At 32.3% G+C, this 12,179-nt stretch overlaps 1 pseudogene; it reads left to right on the plus strand.

The window, feature by feature from the left end:
* Positions 1 to 2,227: 2,227 nt before the first annotated feature.
* Positions 2,228 to 2,346, plus strand: LOC112478774 (annotated as a pseudogene).
* The last annotated feature ends 9,833 nt before the right edge of the window (positions 2,347 to 12,179 follow it).

Consider the following 12,179-nt stretch of genomic DNA (forward strand, 5'->3'; position numbering starts at 1 on the left):
TGATCTAAGATAAATCTAACTTTGAATTCTGTCTCTGCTGGCTGAGTGATACTTGGAAAGTTGCCAACTTTACTAACCTTCATTTTTACAACAATACAATTAGGAAAAATTGCACTAGTTTTGTGATTAGATGTTTTATTTGTTTGTTTGTTTTGTTGGCTTATTTAAATAAATTCTGTAGGCTAAAATAAGTAAACAATTCTTTACAGTTCTCAAAAAGTAATAAAGACAACTAAATGGCAACTATTGTTATTAATAAGGAATATATATTGGTTAATATTTCTGGAAGGCCCAAGAGTAACAAACAATTAATGCTTAAAGGTTAAGTTTAATCTTCTATATCTCACACAGAAAATTATTCATAATATGAAAAATACACATGAATTTTCAGTTTTGTTTATGCTAGCCAAATAGTTCCTTTCAAAATTTCTTTCTACATCCTGGACACTGTTTCTCTGAGCATAAAAAAATATGTTGTAAATATTTACTCTTAGCATATTGCTTGCCCTTTCATCATTTATAGCAACTTTGTCTCAGTGGTCTAGTATTCTGATGTAACCAAGTCTATCAGTCATTTTTTATTAGAATAGTAGACTTCAGTTAGTGTTATTCAACCAATGGCCTGCCCCCAAAGAAGGGTAAATCAGAATCTTCTGGGAGATACTGACATGTACTCCTTGCAGGCTGAGAAGCAGAGGTATGGCTCCACAGTGAGCATCACTGCTAAACTGTTGCAGCTGATACTGATATCACTGATGATGTGTTGGGGAATAAATGTTAAAAGCCACAGTTGTATAATCAAAAATATAAATACAGTGACACAAATCTTTGCTTCTGAATGTGAATATGAGATTCACATTCAAACCAAATTAGGAAAAATAGATACCACTCAAGAATAACAGCTTTGAAAATAACGATTTTCATGTTCTAACAGTACTGATGATGTTCCTGTGCACTTTTGGAATTTTTCTTTGACTGTGTTAAAATATGCATCACATAAAAGTTACCATTTTAACCATTTAAAGTGTATAATTCAGTCACATTAAGTACATGCGCACTCTTCTAAACTGTCACCATCACTTACATCTAGTACTTTTTCATCTTCCCAAATTGAAACTCCGTGACCATTAAACGATAACTCCTCAATCCACCCTCCTCATAGCCCCTAATAACCACCATTCTATTTTCTGTATCTATGAATTGAACTACTCTGGGAACCTAAAACCATACAATATTTGTCCCAAATCTGGCTTATTTCACTTAACATAAATATTTTTAAGACTGAATAATATTCCATTGTTTGTATATACCACATTTTGTTCATCCATTCATCTGTTAATGATTGTTTCCACATTTTCAGTTACTGTGAATAATAATGCCATGAATATTGACATACAAACACTCGTTCAAGACCCTGCTTTTAATTCTTTTGGATATATACTAAGAGCTATATTTTAATTGATATTAATTCTTGTATAAATGGCTGAAGAGAGAAATTGCCACTTTATTTTTTTCTTCCTCTTCTTGCAATTAAAACGACTGATTGCTTGTGAGCAATGAAAATCAATTTTCATTGGTGGATCTAGTTGTAAGTTATCGGCCTTAACCCAGAGTAAATACAGGGGATATTCCCAAATTAATTCTTTTGTTCTGTGTTCTTTTGACACCACCCAAGATTTACTTTAACATGACATGAACATTCACATTTTTGAGTCAGAAACTAAATCCCTACATGTCTGTATAAATAAAAGCCTTATTTGTTTACTTTTTGGATCTAGTTTATTAGAATGTTAATTCTCTAAGATCAGAAGAATAGTCTGTTTTGTTTTTCTCTGTATTTTTAGCACATACTTTAAATGTACCATTTCAGGGCATAAATGTATATATACAACTTTCACTATTACTTACATTGGATAATTCATTTCAGTAATGCTTTCATTGTGTTGCCTTTCCCCTAACATACTTTTAGTAATGCCTTAATCTACCATCCATAGTTTAAGCTATTAAGCATAGTTTTATTAATTGATATTTCAGTCTCATCTTTCTTGGTCAATTCTATATGTTTTCTTTTTCCTACATATAACACTAGTTTTAATTTAAAATTTATCACTATGCATTTCATGATGAACTAAAAAATTATGTATGTATGGTAGATGAAATACTACATTACACCAATATTATACAGTATGTGGTATAAAAGCCTCTTTAAAAATCCTGGGCTTGGTCTACAGCGGGCCATGCCACCGTGAACAAGCCTGATCGCATCTGATCTCAGAAGCTAAGCAGGGTCGGGCCTGGTTAGTACTTGGATAGGAGACCACCTAGGAAGACCAGGTGCTGAAGGTGTGAAAAATAAAAAATAAGGGATTGTAAACTGATAAGGTCCTTGCAATCTGTGAGGTCAACCAAAGGTTGCCTCATCTAAAATAAATAAATAAATAAAATGAAAATATTTTTAAAAAAATTCTGGGCTTCTCTTATTTTTTAAATCATCTTTCCATCAAGCACCAGATTTTGGTTGGCTCTGATTCAGGGTCATTTCCAAAAGATTTCTGTTGCTCTAAGTATGAGCTGAGAATGACTTAATTCACTTACCCTCTGATTAAATTTGGAATGGTGGAAGATTCTAGGCTTCAAGGCTAAAAGTGGCACTTGAAAATGTTCACCATTTAAAGATTTTTTTTACTCTCATTCTCTCCCAAGTTACCTGCCCTTTATTACTGTTCCACACAGAAACTCTGCACTTCTTTTCATGTGGATATTCGCTCATTGTATTTCCTCTACTTAGATTATCCTCCCCATTTAAGATTCACTGAGGTTATTATGCTGAGCAAAATAAGTCAGACAGTGAAGGGTAAATACGACATGATTTGATTTATATACAGAATCTAAGGAAGAAAAAAAAAGCAAACTAATTCAAAACAGACTCACAAATATAGAGGACAATATGATGACAGCCAGAGGGGAGGGGGTTTGGGGAGCTGGGAGAAAACAGTGAGTGAAAGGTTAAAGAAAAACAAATTAGTGGTTGATAGATGGTCATGGGGATGGGGAGCTTGGCATAGGGAATGAAGTCAGCAGTATTGTAATGGGTATATGTATAGCCATAGGGAAGATAGAGTAATTGGGGTGATCATTTCATAAATGATATAAATGCCTAACCAATGTATTATTTACTTGAAACTAATAATAAAATAAACTACTAAAAAAAAGGTTCACTGAGGAATTGTAAGGACCTTTCATTGTCATACAAATCCTTAATCCTCTAGGCAACTATTTATATCATTTCACCAATTGAAATGTCTCCTTCTTTGGAATTCACATAGGAATTTGTGCTTTCCAAATTGAATTACTTATTATAGCATATACTTGCTTCAATATGTTGCTAAACTTTCTATCTCTTTATTTTTCCCTCTCTCCAACTTACGTAGAATACTGCATTGCATGAAATTGGTTTCCTGAAAAACATTCCTTCCCTATCCTGAATAACCAACCCACTGATAGATTGAGGGATGGAATGTCCTGGGGAGTTCTCACTAGTCCTAGAGAAATAATCTATCCCATTGTGTTTATATATCACAAGAAATTCAGTTGTTCATTCTAAGACATCTTTCACCACCCAGATAATTCTTGCCATGTAACTCTTTATTTTTTTTTTATTTTTTAAAAATTTTAATTAATTATTTGTTTTTTATGGTGACATTGGTTAACGGAATCCAATAAGTTTCAGCTGTACACTTAATAATAAGGCATATATATATTTACACTGTTGTTCACCTCTCATGGTTAGATTTCTTTCATTAAGCACATATTTGACCCCCTTTATCCTGTCTACCTCCCCGCTCCCACCACCCCCTAACCTCTGGTAAACACTAGTTTATAGTTCATGTCCATGTTCTCTGTATGTTTGTCCTGTTCATTTGTTGCTTTTAGGTTTATAACTGACATATAAGTGATATTATGTGTTTTTCAACGTTTTCTGTCTGGCTTATTTTACTTAGCATGATTATCTCAAGGTCCATCCATGTTGTCACAAATGGCAGTATTTCATCTCTTATAGCTGAGTAGTATTCCACTGTATATATGTACTACTGCTTCTTTATCCAATCATCTATCAAGGGGCATTTCAGTTGTTTCCATGTCCTGGCTACCATGAACAATAAAGATATTAGATATATGCATTTTATAAACTCCAGAGAGAGTATAGTCACATAATCATTTAAAATATCAACTTAGTGGTTATGAAAAATCTAAAAAGTTAACATCTATAGAAACATCTAGGTAAATATTTATGCTATTGATAGTCAATAATTGTAAATTTCCTATAAAATAATTTATCCAACTTTTACAACTGAACTTGTTTTTCAAGTTTTTTAAATATATTCATCTAACAATGTTATTACAATATTAGACACCATGCTTCCATATAAATTATGTTTAAGTCCATATTTGCTATAAGACTAATACGGAATGTAATCATATTTAATTTAGTGCTTTAAATAAACCAAGGAATAAAAATTATGATAGTATTTCCATGCTATAAATTATGAAAGCAATTACAATTATGGAAAGATAATAATAGTATGTACATAAATATCTTTCTAAAGTCTTTAGAAAAACTTTTTATCTGCCAGATTTGGGCATCTTTAACTTTATATGCATAATAACATTAATAATAGTAAATATATACATATATTTAACTTATGTATTTATCTCAGTTTTTTTAAATTGGTTGCTCTTCTTGTCTTTAACTTCTTTTCAATATGGGCTGTGTCAGTTTTTCCTCTTGACTTTAAAAATATTTGATTAAATATTTAATTTGTGTAATTAAATTTTATTAGAATTGAATCATTAATCTCTGTTGCTGAACTGTGTAGAACAAGAATGTCCTTTCATTTGTCTTGAATTTACCTTTATCCACTTTAAGAAATGTCCTCTAATTGTTAGGTGTCACATTTAGTCACAAAACAAAAGAATGTCTTAAATGTCTTAAAGACACAATACCTAATTGAGAAAATGAAAGGCAGGAAGGGCAACATGGATGAACCTGGAGGGCATTGTGCTAAGAGAAATAAGACAGAGAAAGAAAAGTAAACACTGTGTGATCTCACTTATAAGCAATTAAATAATTGAAGCAAAAACTATTGAGCCAGAGCCTAGAACAAATACCAGTAATTCTCCAAGTATGCTGTGTGACCTTATACAGGTCACTTACCATTTTGAGTGAAAGTTTCTCATCAATAACCTAGTAATCATATATAACTAACTAGATTAAATGAACAAATACATGAAAGGCATTAAATACATGGTAGTTTCACTATTTTAAATATGACTCAGAGTTTACTGACTCTCAAGGTAGAAAGTATTACTAATATTATCATCATCACCATCAGAATCATTATCATTATTATTATCAAAAAGAGGAAGAATATCAATGTCATGGAATTAAAAAAGTCCTAGTACTGAGTTATAAAAGAAAATTGTTTCCATATGGGGTATTATATAGGGAATATCTAATAATGTAGTATATTTTTACTGTAATTAGAAGAATTTCAATAGTAATAAACACTATTGGAAAACATAGCAAAAGTGCTTTATTAAATATCCATATTTTTGTTTATATGGCAAGACTACAAATTTACAGAAACTCATTTAAAAAAGTCAACAGTCTTTGAGAACAACAGACACACACTCTAAACTATTTGATATAAAAAATTTTCTGACATTACAAGACTATTAAGAATCATTTTATCTTAAAATGCAGAACTGTAGCTGAGACAAAAACTGTTTGAATAAATCATTAAATAAACTCTATATTTTTGACATATAATTAAAAACAAAAATATATTTTAAGCCCAAAGCTGTTTTGTTTACATAGAAGCAATGATTGATAAATTTGGTAAAATATATAAATAAACAAAAAAAATACAAGCAACAGCAATGATAAATGATTGGATCTTGGATATGCAATTTACTAAGCCCTTGAGAAGGTACATTGATTGTAGTGAATCATATCAACTGGGCAGTCTTGAATTGTCATACATATCCCTACTAACACATACACACACATACACATACACACACAATCAGAAAGAAATATTATGGTTTTCTTTCTTGAGACTATAAAGTAATTAAGGTTAAATGAGATTACAAAGGAGAGGCCTTGGTCCAAAAAGGAATAATGTCCTGGTTCCTGACACAGGGTTCTTAAAACCCCTTTAAATAGGGGTGACAGGAGAACATTTTGTTCTAATATTTAGTCTGTGACCCCAGTTTTTAATGCATATCTGTGACCTCAGTTTCTAATACATAGCTCTTAAGACCTTTCTAATTTCCTGAGTGATAGGAACATCTGATACTGAGCTCCTAAATCCCAGAGAATTTCCTGGATGATAGGAATATCTTTCTTTCTAATGAGGTGACACTTGGTGGGCTTCTGGATGAGTGCAGGTTACAGAAAGAACAAATCATGTTTTTGAAGCTTTAAATCTTCATTTCTATACCCCACTCTCAGAGAGGGAAAATAGCTGAAAATGGAGTTGATAATCGATCATGCTCATGTGATGAAGCCTCCATAAAATATCTCTAAAATATGAAATTTGGAGAGCTTCCAGGTTGATGAATACATCCACTACCAGAAGGATGGTGCACCTGAACACTACGGAAACAGAAGCTCTTGAACTAGGATGCTTCCCAGTCTTACTCTATGTATCTCTTCATCTGACTGTTCATCTGTATCCTTTATCACGTCCTTTAGGGCATAATAAACTGGTAAATGCAAATAAGTGATTCCCTGAATTCTGTGGGCTGTTCTAGAAACTGACTGAATTCAAGAAGGGGCGTTGTGGGAACTTCTGATTCATAGACAAAAGTTGTGGTTGTCTGAGAACCTACTATTTTTAATTGACATCTGAAATAGGAGGCAGTTTTGTGGGGCTGAGCCTTAACTTGTGGGGTCCGCACTAACTCCAGTTAGTATTAGAATTAAATTGATTTGTAGGACACCCAGCTGGTTGCTGAGAATTGCTTGATGAGTGGCAAACCCATATATCTGGTGATGTAAGTATGATAGTAGTGTGATAGTAAAGAAGAAACACACAAATGGAATGTGTGTTTTTTTTTCCTATATAGTATATATTAGGATACTAGCAATTTTTTTTGATCATTATGCTAAATCCTTTGGAAAGAGTAAAAAAAGACATTTAATATATAGGATATGACTTAGCAGCTGAATTGATTCATCCTCATTTGGTATAAGTGTAGCTTTGAACATTTTTATGAAAATTATGGACCCTATCTCCATAAGAAGGACTAGCAGGCATATGAGTAAAGGCTTTTCATTTTAGAGCAGTCATGGGCTCCAAGGATCTCATTAAGAGCTGCTACTTTCAAATGCCACTTGTTTAAAAAAGTAGATTTTCAGGAATACGGGAAGAGAAAAGTAAATTACAATATGTCCATGTGGTGGAATATTAAATGTTCATTAAAATAATATATTTGAAGAATATCTAATGATATAAAATACTTTTGATATAACATGAATGAAAAAGGAAAAAACTCAATATTTTAAAACCAAAAATGCATGATCAAAATTATGTATTCGTGTCTTTGTCTATGGGTGTGTGCATGTGTGTGTGTAACCCTGGAGGGAACATAAAACTATGCAAATTTTAAAAGCATTCAAAAGTATAGGATTATAAATTATTTCTTTTTTATATACTTTCCTTAATTTTATGCAATGATAGAACTTTTTAATTAAGAAGAAGTTAATGTTAAATGTGTCAAAAGCCTATAGGGAAAAGAGATAACAGAAGTTATAAAACATAATATACAAAATGAAACATCTTTGGTTCCTCTCTATGCCTTTTCCAAAACATCATCTCTTGCATCTAAAAAGCCTGGAGAGAGAGATATCATGCGAATCTTTACTATTTTTGCATCAACGAGCCCTAGCTTATGCTAGTTTAGAATATATTAATTCCTCCTAAAATAAAAAAGAATTTGCTTACTTGTTTGTCTGTAAGAAGATATTTCCTCAGGCATATATGATTTACTTGTGAAGATTTAACCCAGAAGCAATGACTACAGAGAGAAGTAACCTTGCAAAGCAGAATCTAATTATTCTTTATATGTATAGCTTTGCTTCATGTATTAGTCATCTGGTATGCAACATATTTAATAATTAGATTTTGCAGAAATTGTAGAAACAATACAAAATGAAGCAATTTAACTACAAAAACTTAGTGCAATGAACGTGTTAAATTTAGTCCTTAGAGAGTATTTAATGAACTCTTGTTAAATAGGGGCTTTTAGTTCCTGCAATTTTCATTAAATTCAAGCATTATCTTTAATCTTTCCAAAATTACTAAGAGAAAAAAAAATTCTTGAAGCAAGATAAATTTGTAAATTTTGGAAGGTTCTAATGAATCAGCTATTTAAATTTCTAAGCATCGGTCATAATAAAAGTAAAAATTAAATTTTCATTATGATAGAAAGTGAAATCTAGCACTATAATTTTTAAATAATACATCACTCCTCTACACCTGCCCCCACACTGCTCACCTAAATATTTCAGCCAACCACACTTCACTTTTATTGATTTGTCTCTCCCCACCCTTCCCACTTAAATAATTCAATCACATTTGAGGTCTAAATTGGTTTCTGAAAAAGTAAGATAGAATTTCTTGGTTTGTATACCAAACATCCCTTCCTCCCTTATTTTGGACACAGAACTCCATTTTTTTCCTCCCTTGGGTTTCTATATCTCAATATGCCATATGCTCTTAGTGAAACTGTCAATCACAGTGCTCTGTGGTCCATCCTTGGCCAAGGGTACATACATTTCTTAATCTAAGCTAATCACATGCTCCTGTTCAGACACTTGACCCTTGTGCTTTGGTACAAGATCCTAGACGTCTCAATGGCACTGTCCCCCAAAAAGCCAGTGTTCTGATTTCTGATCAAAATTGTTAAAGCTTGTCTGTTTTTTTTTGTCCTTCCTTAGACTCTATTCAACTTTTCCTTTGTACAAGCCACCAAATTATCTTTTCATAAGCTATTTTTAGTATGCTTCTAATCAAATAACCATCCCAAGTACAGTTGAGAACAACCAATTTAGTCCATATCAGAATCAGAATATAGGGACTATATCTTCCCACCTACAGAAAGAGTTTGCATTTTCCCTCTCAAAGTACCAAAGACATTATAAAATACAAATTTCCCACTTAGTGTTCAAAACTTAATCAAGTATTTTATTTTTTCATATTTTCTCCTTTGCAAAATAGATGATTATATTAGTATGACCATTAATTTGGGGAGAACTATTATCTGTGCTTTTGTTCATATATTATCTGATTGTCAATAAAGATCAGGGTATCAAATTGAAAGACTCTTAAGAGTATGACTGCTTTTCTAATATGTCCCAAACTACAACTCTTGGTTCTACAAAGTACTTAGAAAAAAAAAAAAAAGACATGGAATCCTATACACGATAATTAAGAGGAATAAATGAGCATTTATCATATGTGATTGCTTTATTTTTAAATGTCACTCAAACATATCATAGCTAATAACAATAATCATATAGTAATAATAATTATAGCTTTTTAAATTGGGTGTCCTTCTCATAAGTTAATTACTTTGCAGATATCCTTTTGCTTGAAATTTTCAAATACCCTAAGAGGTGTAGTAATATTTATCCTGATATAATGTTGAAGATTTTAAAGCTTAGAGAGGTTAGTAAAGATCAAAGATGTGTATGGATCCCAGGCCTGTCTGAAACCAAAGTCAGAGAATCTTGAACAATTTATTACATGAAATTTTTAGGTACCTGCCTTCTCTCTACTATTCTATTAATGTAATTTTTAATTTGAGTCGTGCCATTGGTAAATCATCTGAGTTATAACATTTTTAATACATATTTTTTATAAAATTTCTCTTTACCTCTTGTCCTTTACTCTCATGTATATCTAAGCATTTATGGAATATCATTTAATAAGAATCTTCCATTACTTAAATTGAGACGATGGACTCACTAGAGTATCCAAATGCCTTGCACATTTTAATAAATATAAGCATAGCAATCTCTATCAAGGAATCTTGATAGAAAGGATATGCTGTAAATAAATAACTGAGATTAGACTTTGAAAACAGAAAGTGACAGCATTAAAATAATGATTTCCCTTAAACTGGTTGTCTGCATTTATTTTCAAGATATTGCATAGGGGACTAATTAGGTACAAGTTATCAAGAGGGAGTAAAACAAGAACAGAATAGATTAATTGAACTTATAAAAGTTCCTGGAGATAAAAAATGAATTAGCTTTGGAAGAAGACTTGTGTTTTGAATAATGATTATAAAGAATGACAAACTAAATTTGTTTCCTATTTCTGAAACATGAAATTTTCAGTTTGTGCTTTTGGATCCATATAAAATGTAAATTAAACTGAAATGCAGGCCTCAAAATATAAAAATTAAAAAATCAAAAGAAATCAGGAAATATTTAAGAATAAACTAAATTGTTAATTGTTTACTGTGTAGATAAAACCAAGAAATCCTTTACGTACTGTAATTTCCCTGTTTCTTCCACAGAAAAGTTATCACTATTTGACATTAAATGTAGTCGCTATGTGGTCATACTGACTGTCATTAAATAGTCATAAATTTTCTTGAACACCAGTAATGTTTGATGTTTTCACCATCCTCTACCTCTCTTGAAATTCCTCCTCTCCTTTGGCTAACAGGCCATTATTACATGCAGTTAACTTCTCTTTTCCATGGCCTCTTCAGTAGCTGTTTCTTTCTCTCATTCATTAAATGAAGGTCATCTCCAAACTCAGTCTTTTGCTCTTTTCTCCTGCCAGTCTCTCAGAGAGACAGGGCTAGATGGCCCTGGAGGTTCATTAATTCTTCTCTTTTGATGGATAAATGGAAGTAGGTCATTGTATCAGGGCTGGCTCAATGGATCTTAACTGCCTCTGCCTGATACAAGCTGCTTAGCTTCATCAGCTCCCATGTCTTAGGATATGTTTTCTTGACCAGGAAGCTCCCATTGTAACATGGTCAATGCATTTTTCCTTAGCTCACTTTCAAATTCCTTTTCAATACATAGAGTAGTACTACTTTAAGTTCATTGATTTTAGTCTCTTTATGGTGTTCGGATATGTACAAATTAGGTTCTTCTTTCTATGGGTTAGGGAAACTAGAGAGATGCTTTTCTTTCTTTGATGCCTTTCTGCCTGATTTCTCAAATTAAACTTCATTTTGTGTTTATGCCATGTAATGCTAGTGACCCTTTGCATAACAATCCCTTGGCTTAAGTAATCATTCTATATGATTTCTTACAAAGTCTGTACGCCCAGTCTTGAACCTCTTTTGAATTTTCAGTTTCTTATTTCCAACTATTTTCTTTATTTAACTTATGTTACCTAGGATCAAAGGTCTAAAATTATCTTGTTTTTAATTCCTTTCTCTGTATTGCCAGACATCAAGTCCTATCAACTTTTTTTTTTATATATTTTCTATATTATCCTTATCTCACTGGCTATAATGATTAATTTTATGTGTCAACTTGACTGAACTATGAGAAGCCCAGATAGCTGGTGAAATATTATTTTTGAGTGCATCTGTGAGGGTATTTGGGATTTTAATTAGTAGACTGTGTAGAGAAAGTCACTCTCACTGATGTGGGTGGGTATCATCCAAGTTGTTGAGGGCTGAACAGTAAGTACCAAAAGGTAGAGAAACAACAAATGTGCTCTCAGCTTGAGCTTGACCATCCATCTTCTTCTGCTCTCTGACATTGGCGTTCCTGGTCTTTGGGCCTTCACACAGACGAGGGCTTACACCATTTCCATTCATTCCTGTTTCTCAGTCCATTGGAATTGGTTTGAAATTATACCACCAACTTTCTTGGGCCTCCAACCTGCAGAAAGCCAATCATGGCCATGGTACTCCTTAAGTCTCTGTAATCATGTGAACGAATCCCTCAAAATAAATTTATCTATGTCTTTATCTGTCAACTTATCTATCACCTATCTCTATTTCTGTCTGTCTGTCTGTCTATCATCTATCTCCCATCTCTATCTATCATCTATCTACATATCAAACCTATCAGTTCTGTTTATCTGAAGAACCCTAAGAAACTAGCCCAATACTTGTTCAGGCATAGACTATTCTTT

Source organism: Pteropus alecto, unplaced genomic scaffold (genome assembly GCF_000325575.1).
Source record: "Pteropus alecto unplaced genomic scaffold, ASM32557v1 scaffold22, whole genome shotgun sequence".
Classification (NCBI taxonomy): domain Eukaryota; kingdom Metazoa; phylum Chordata; class Mammalia; order Chiroptera; family Pteropodidae; genus Pteropus; species Pteropus alecto.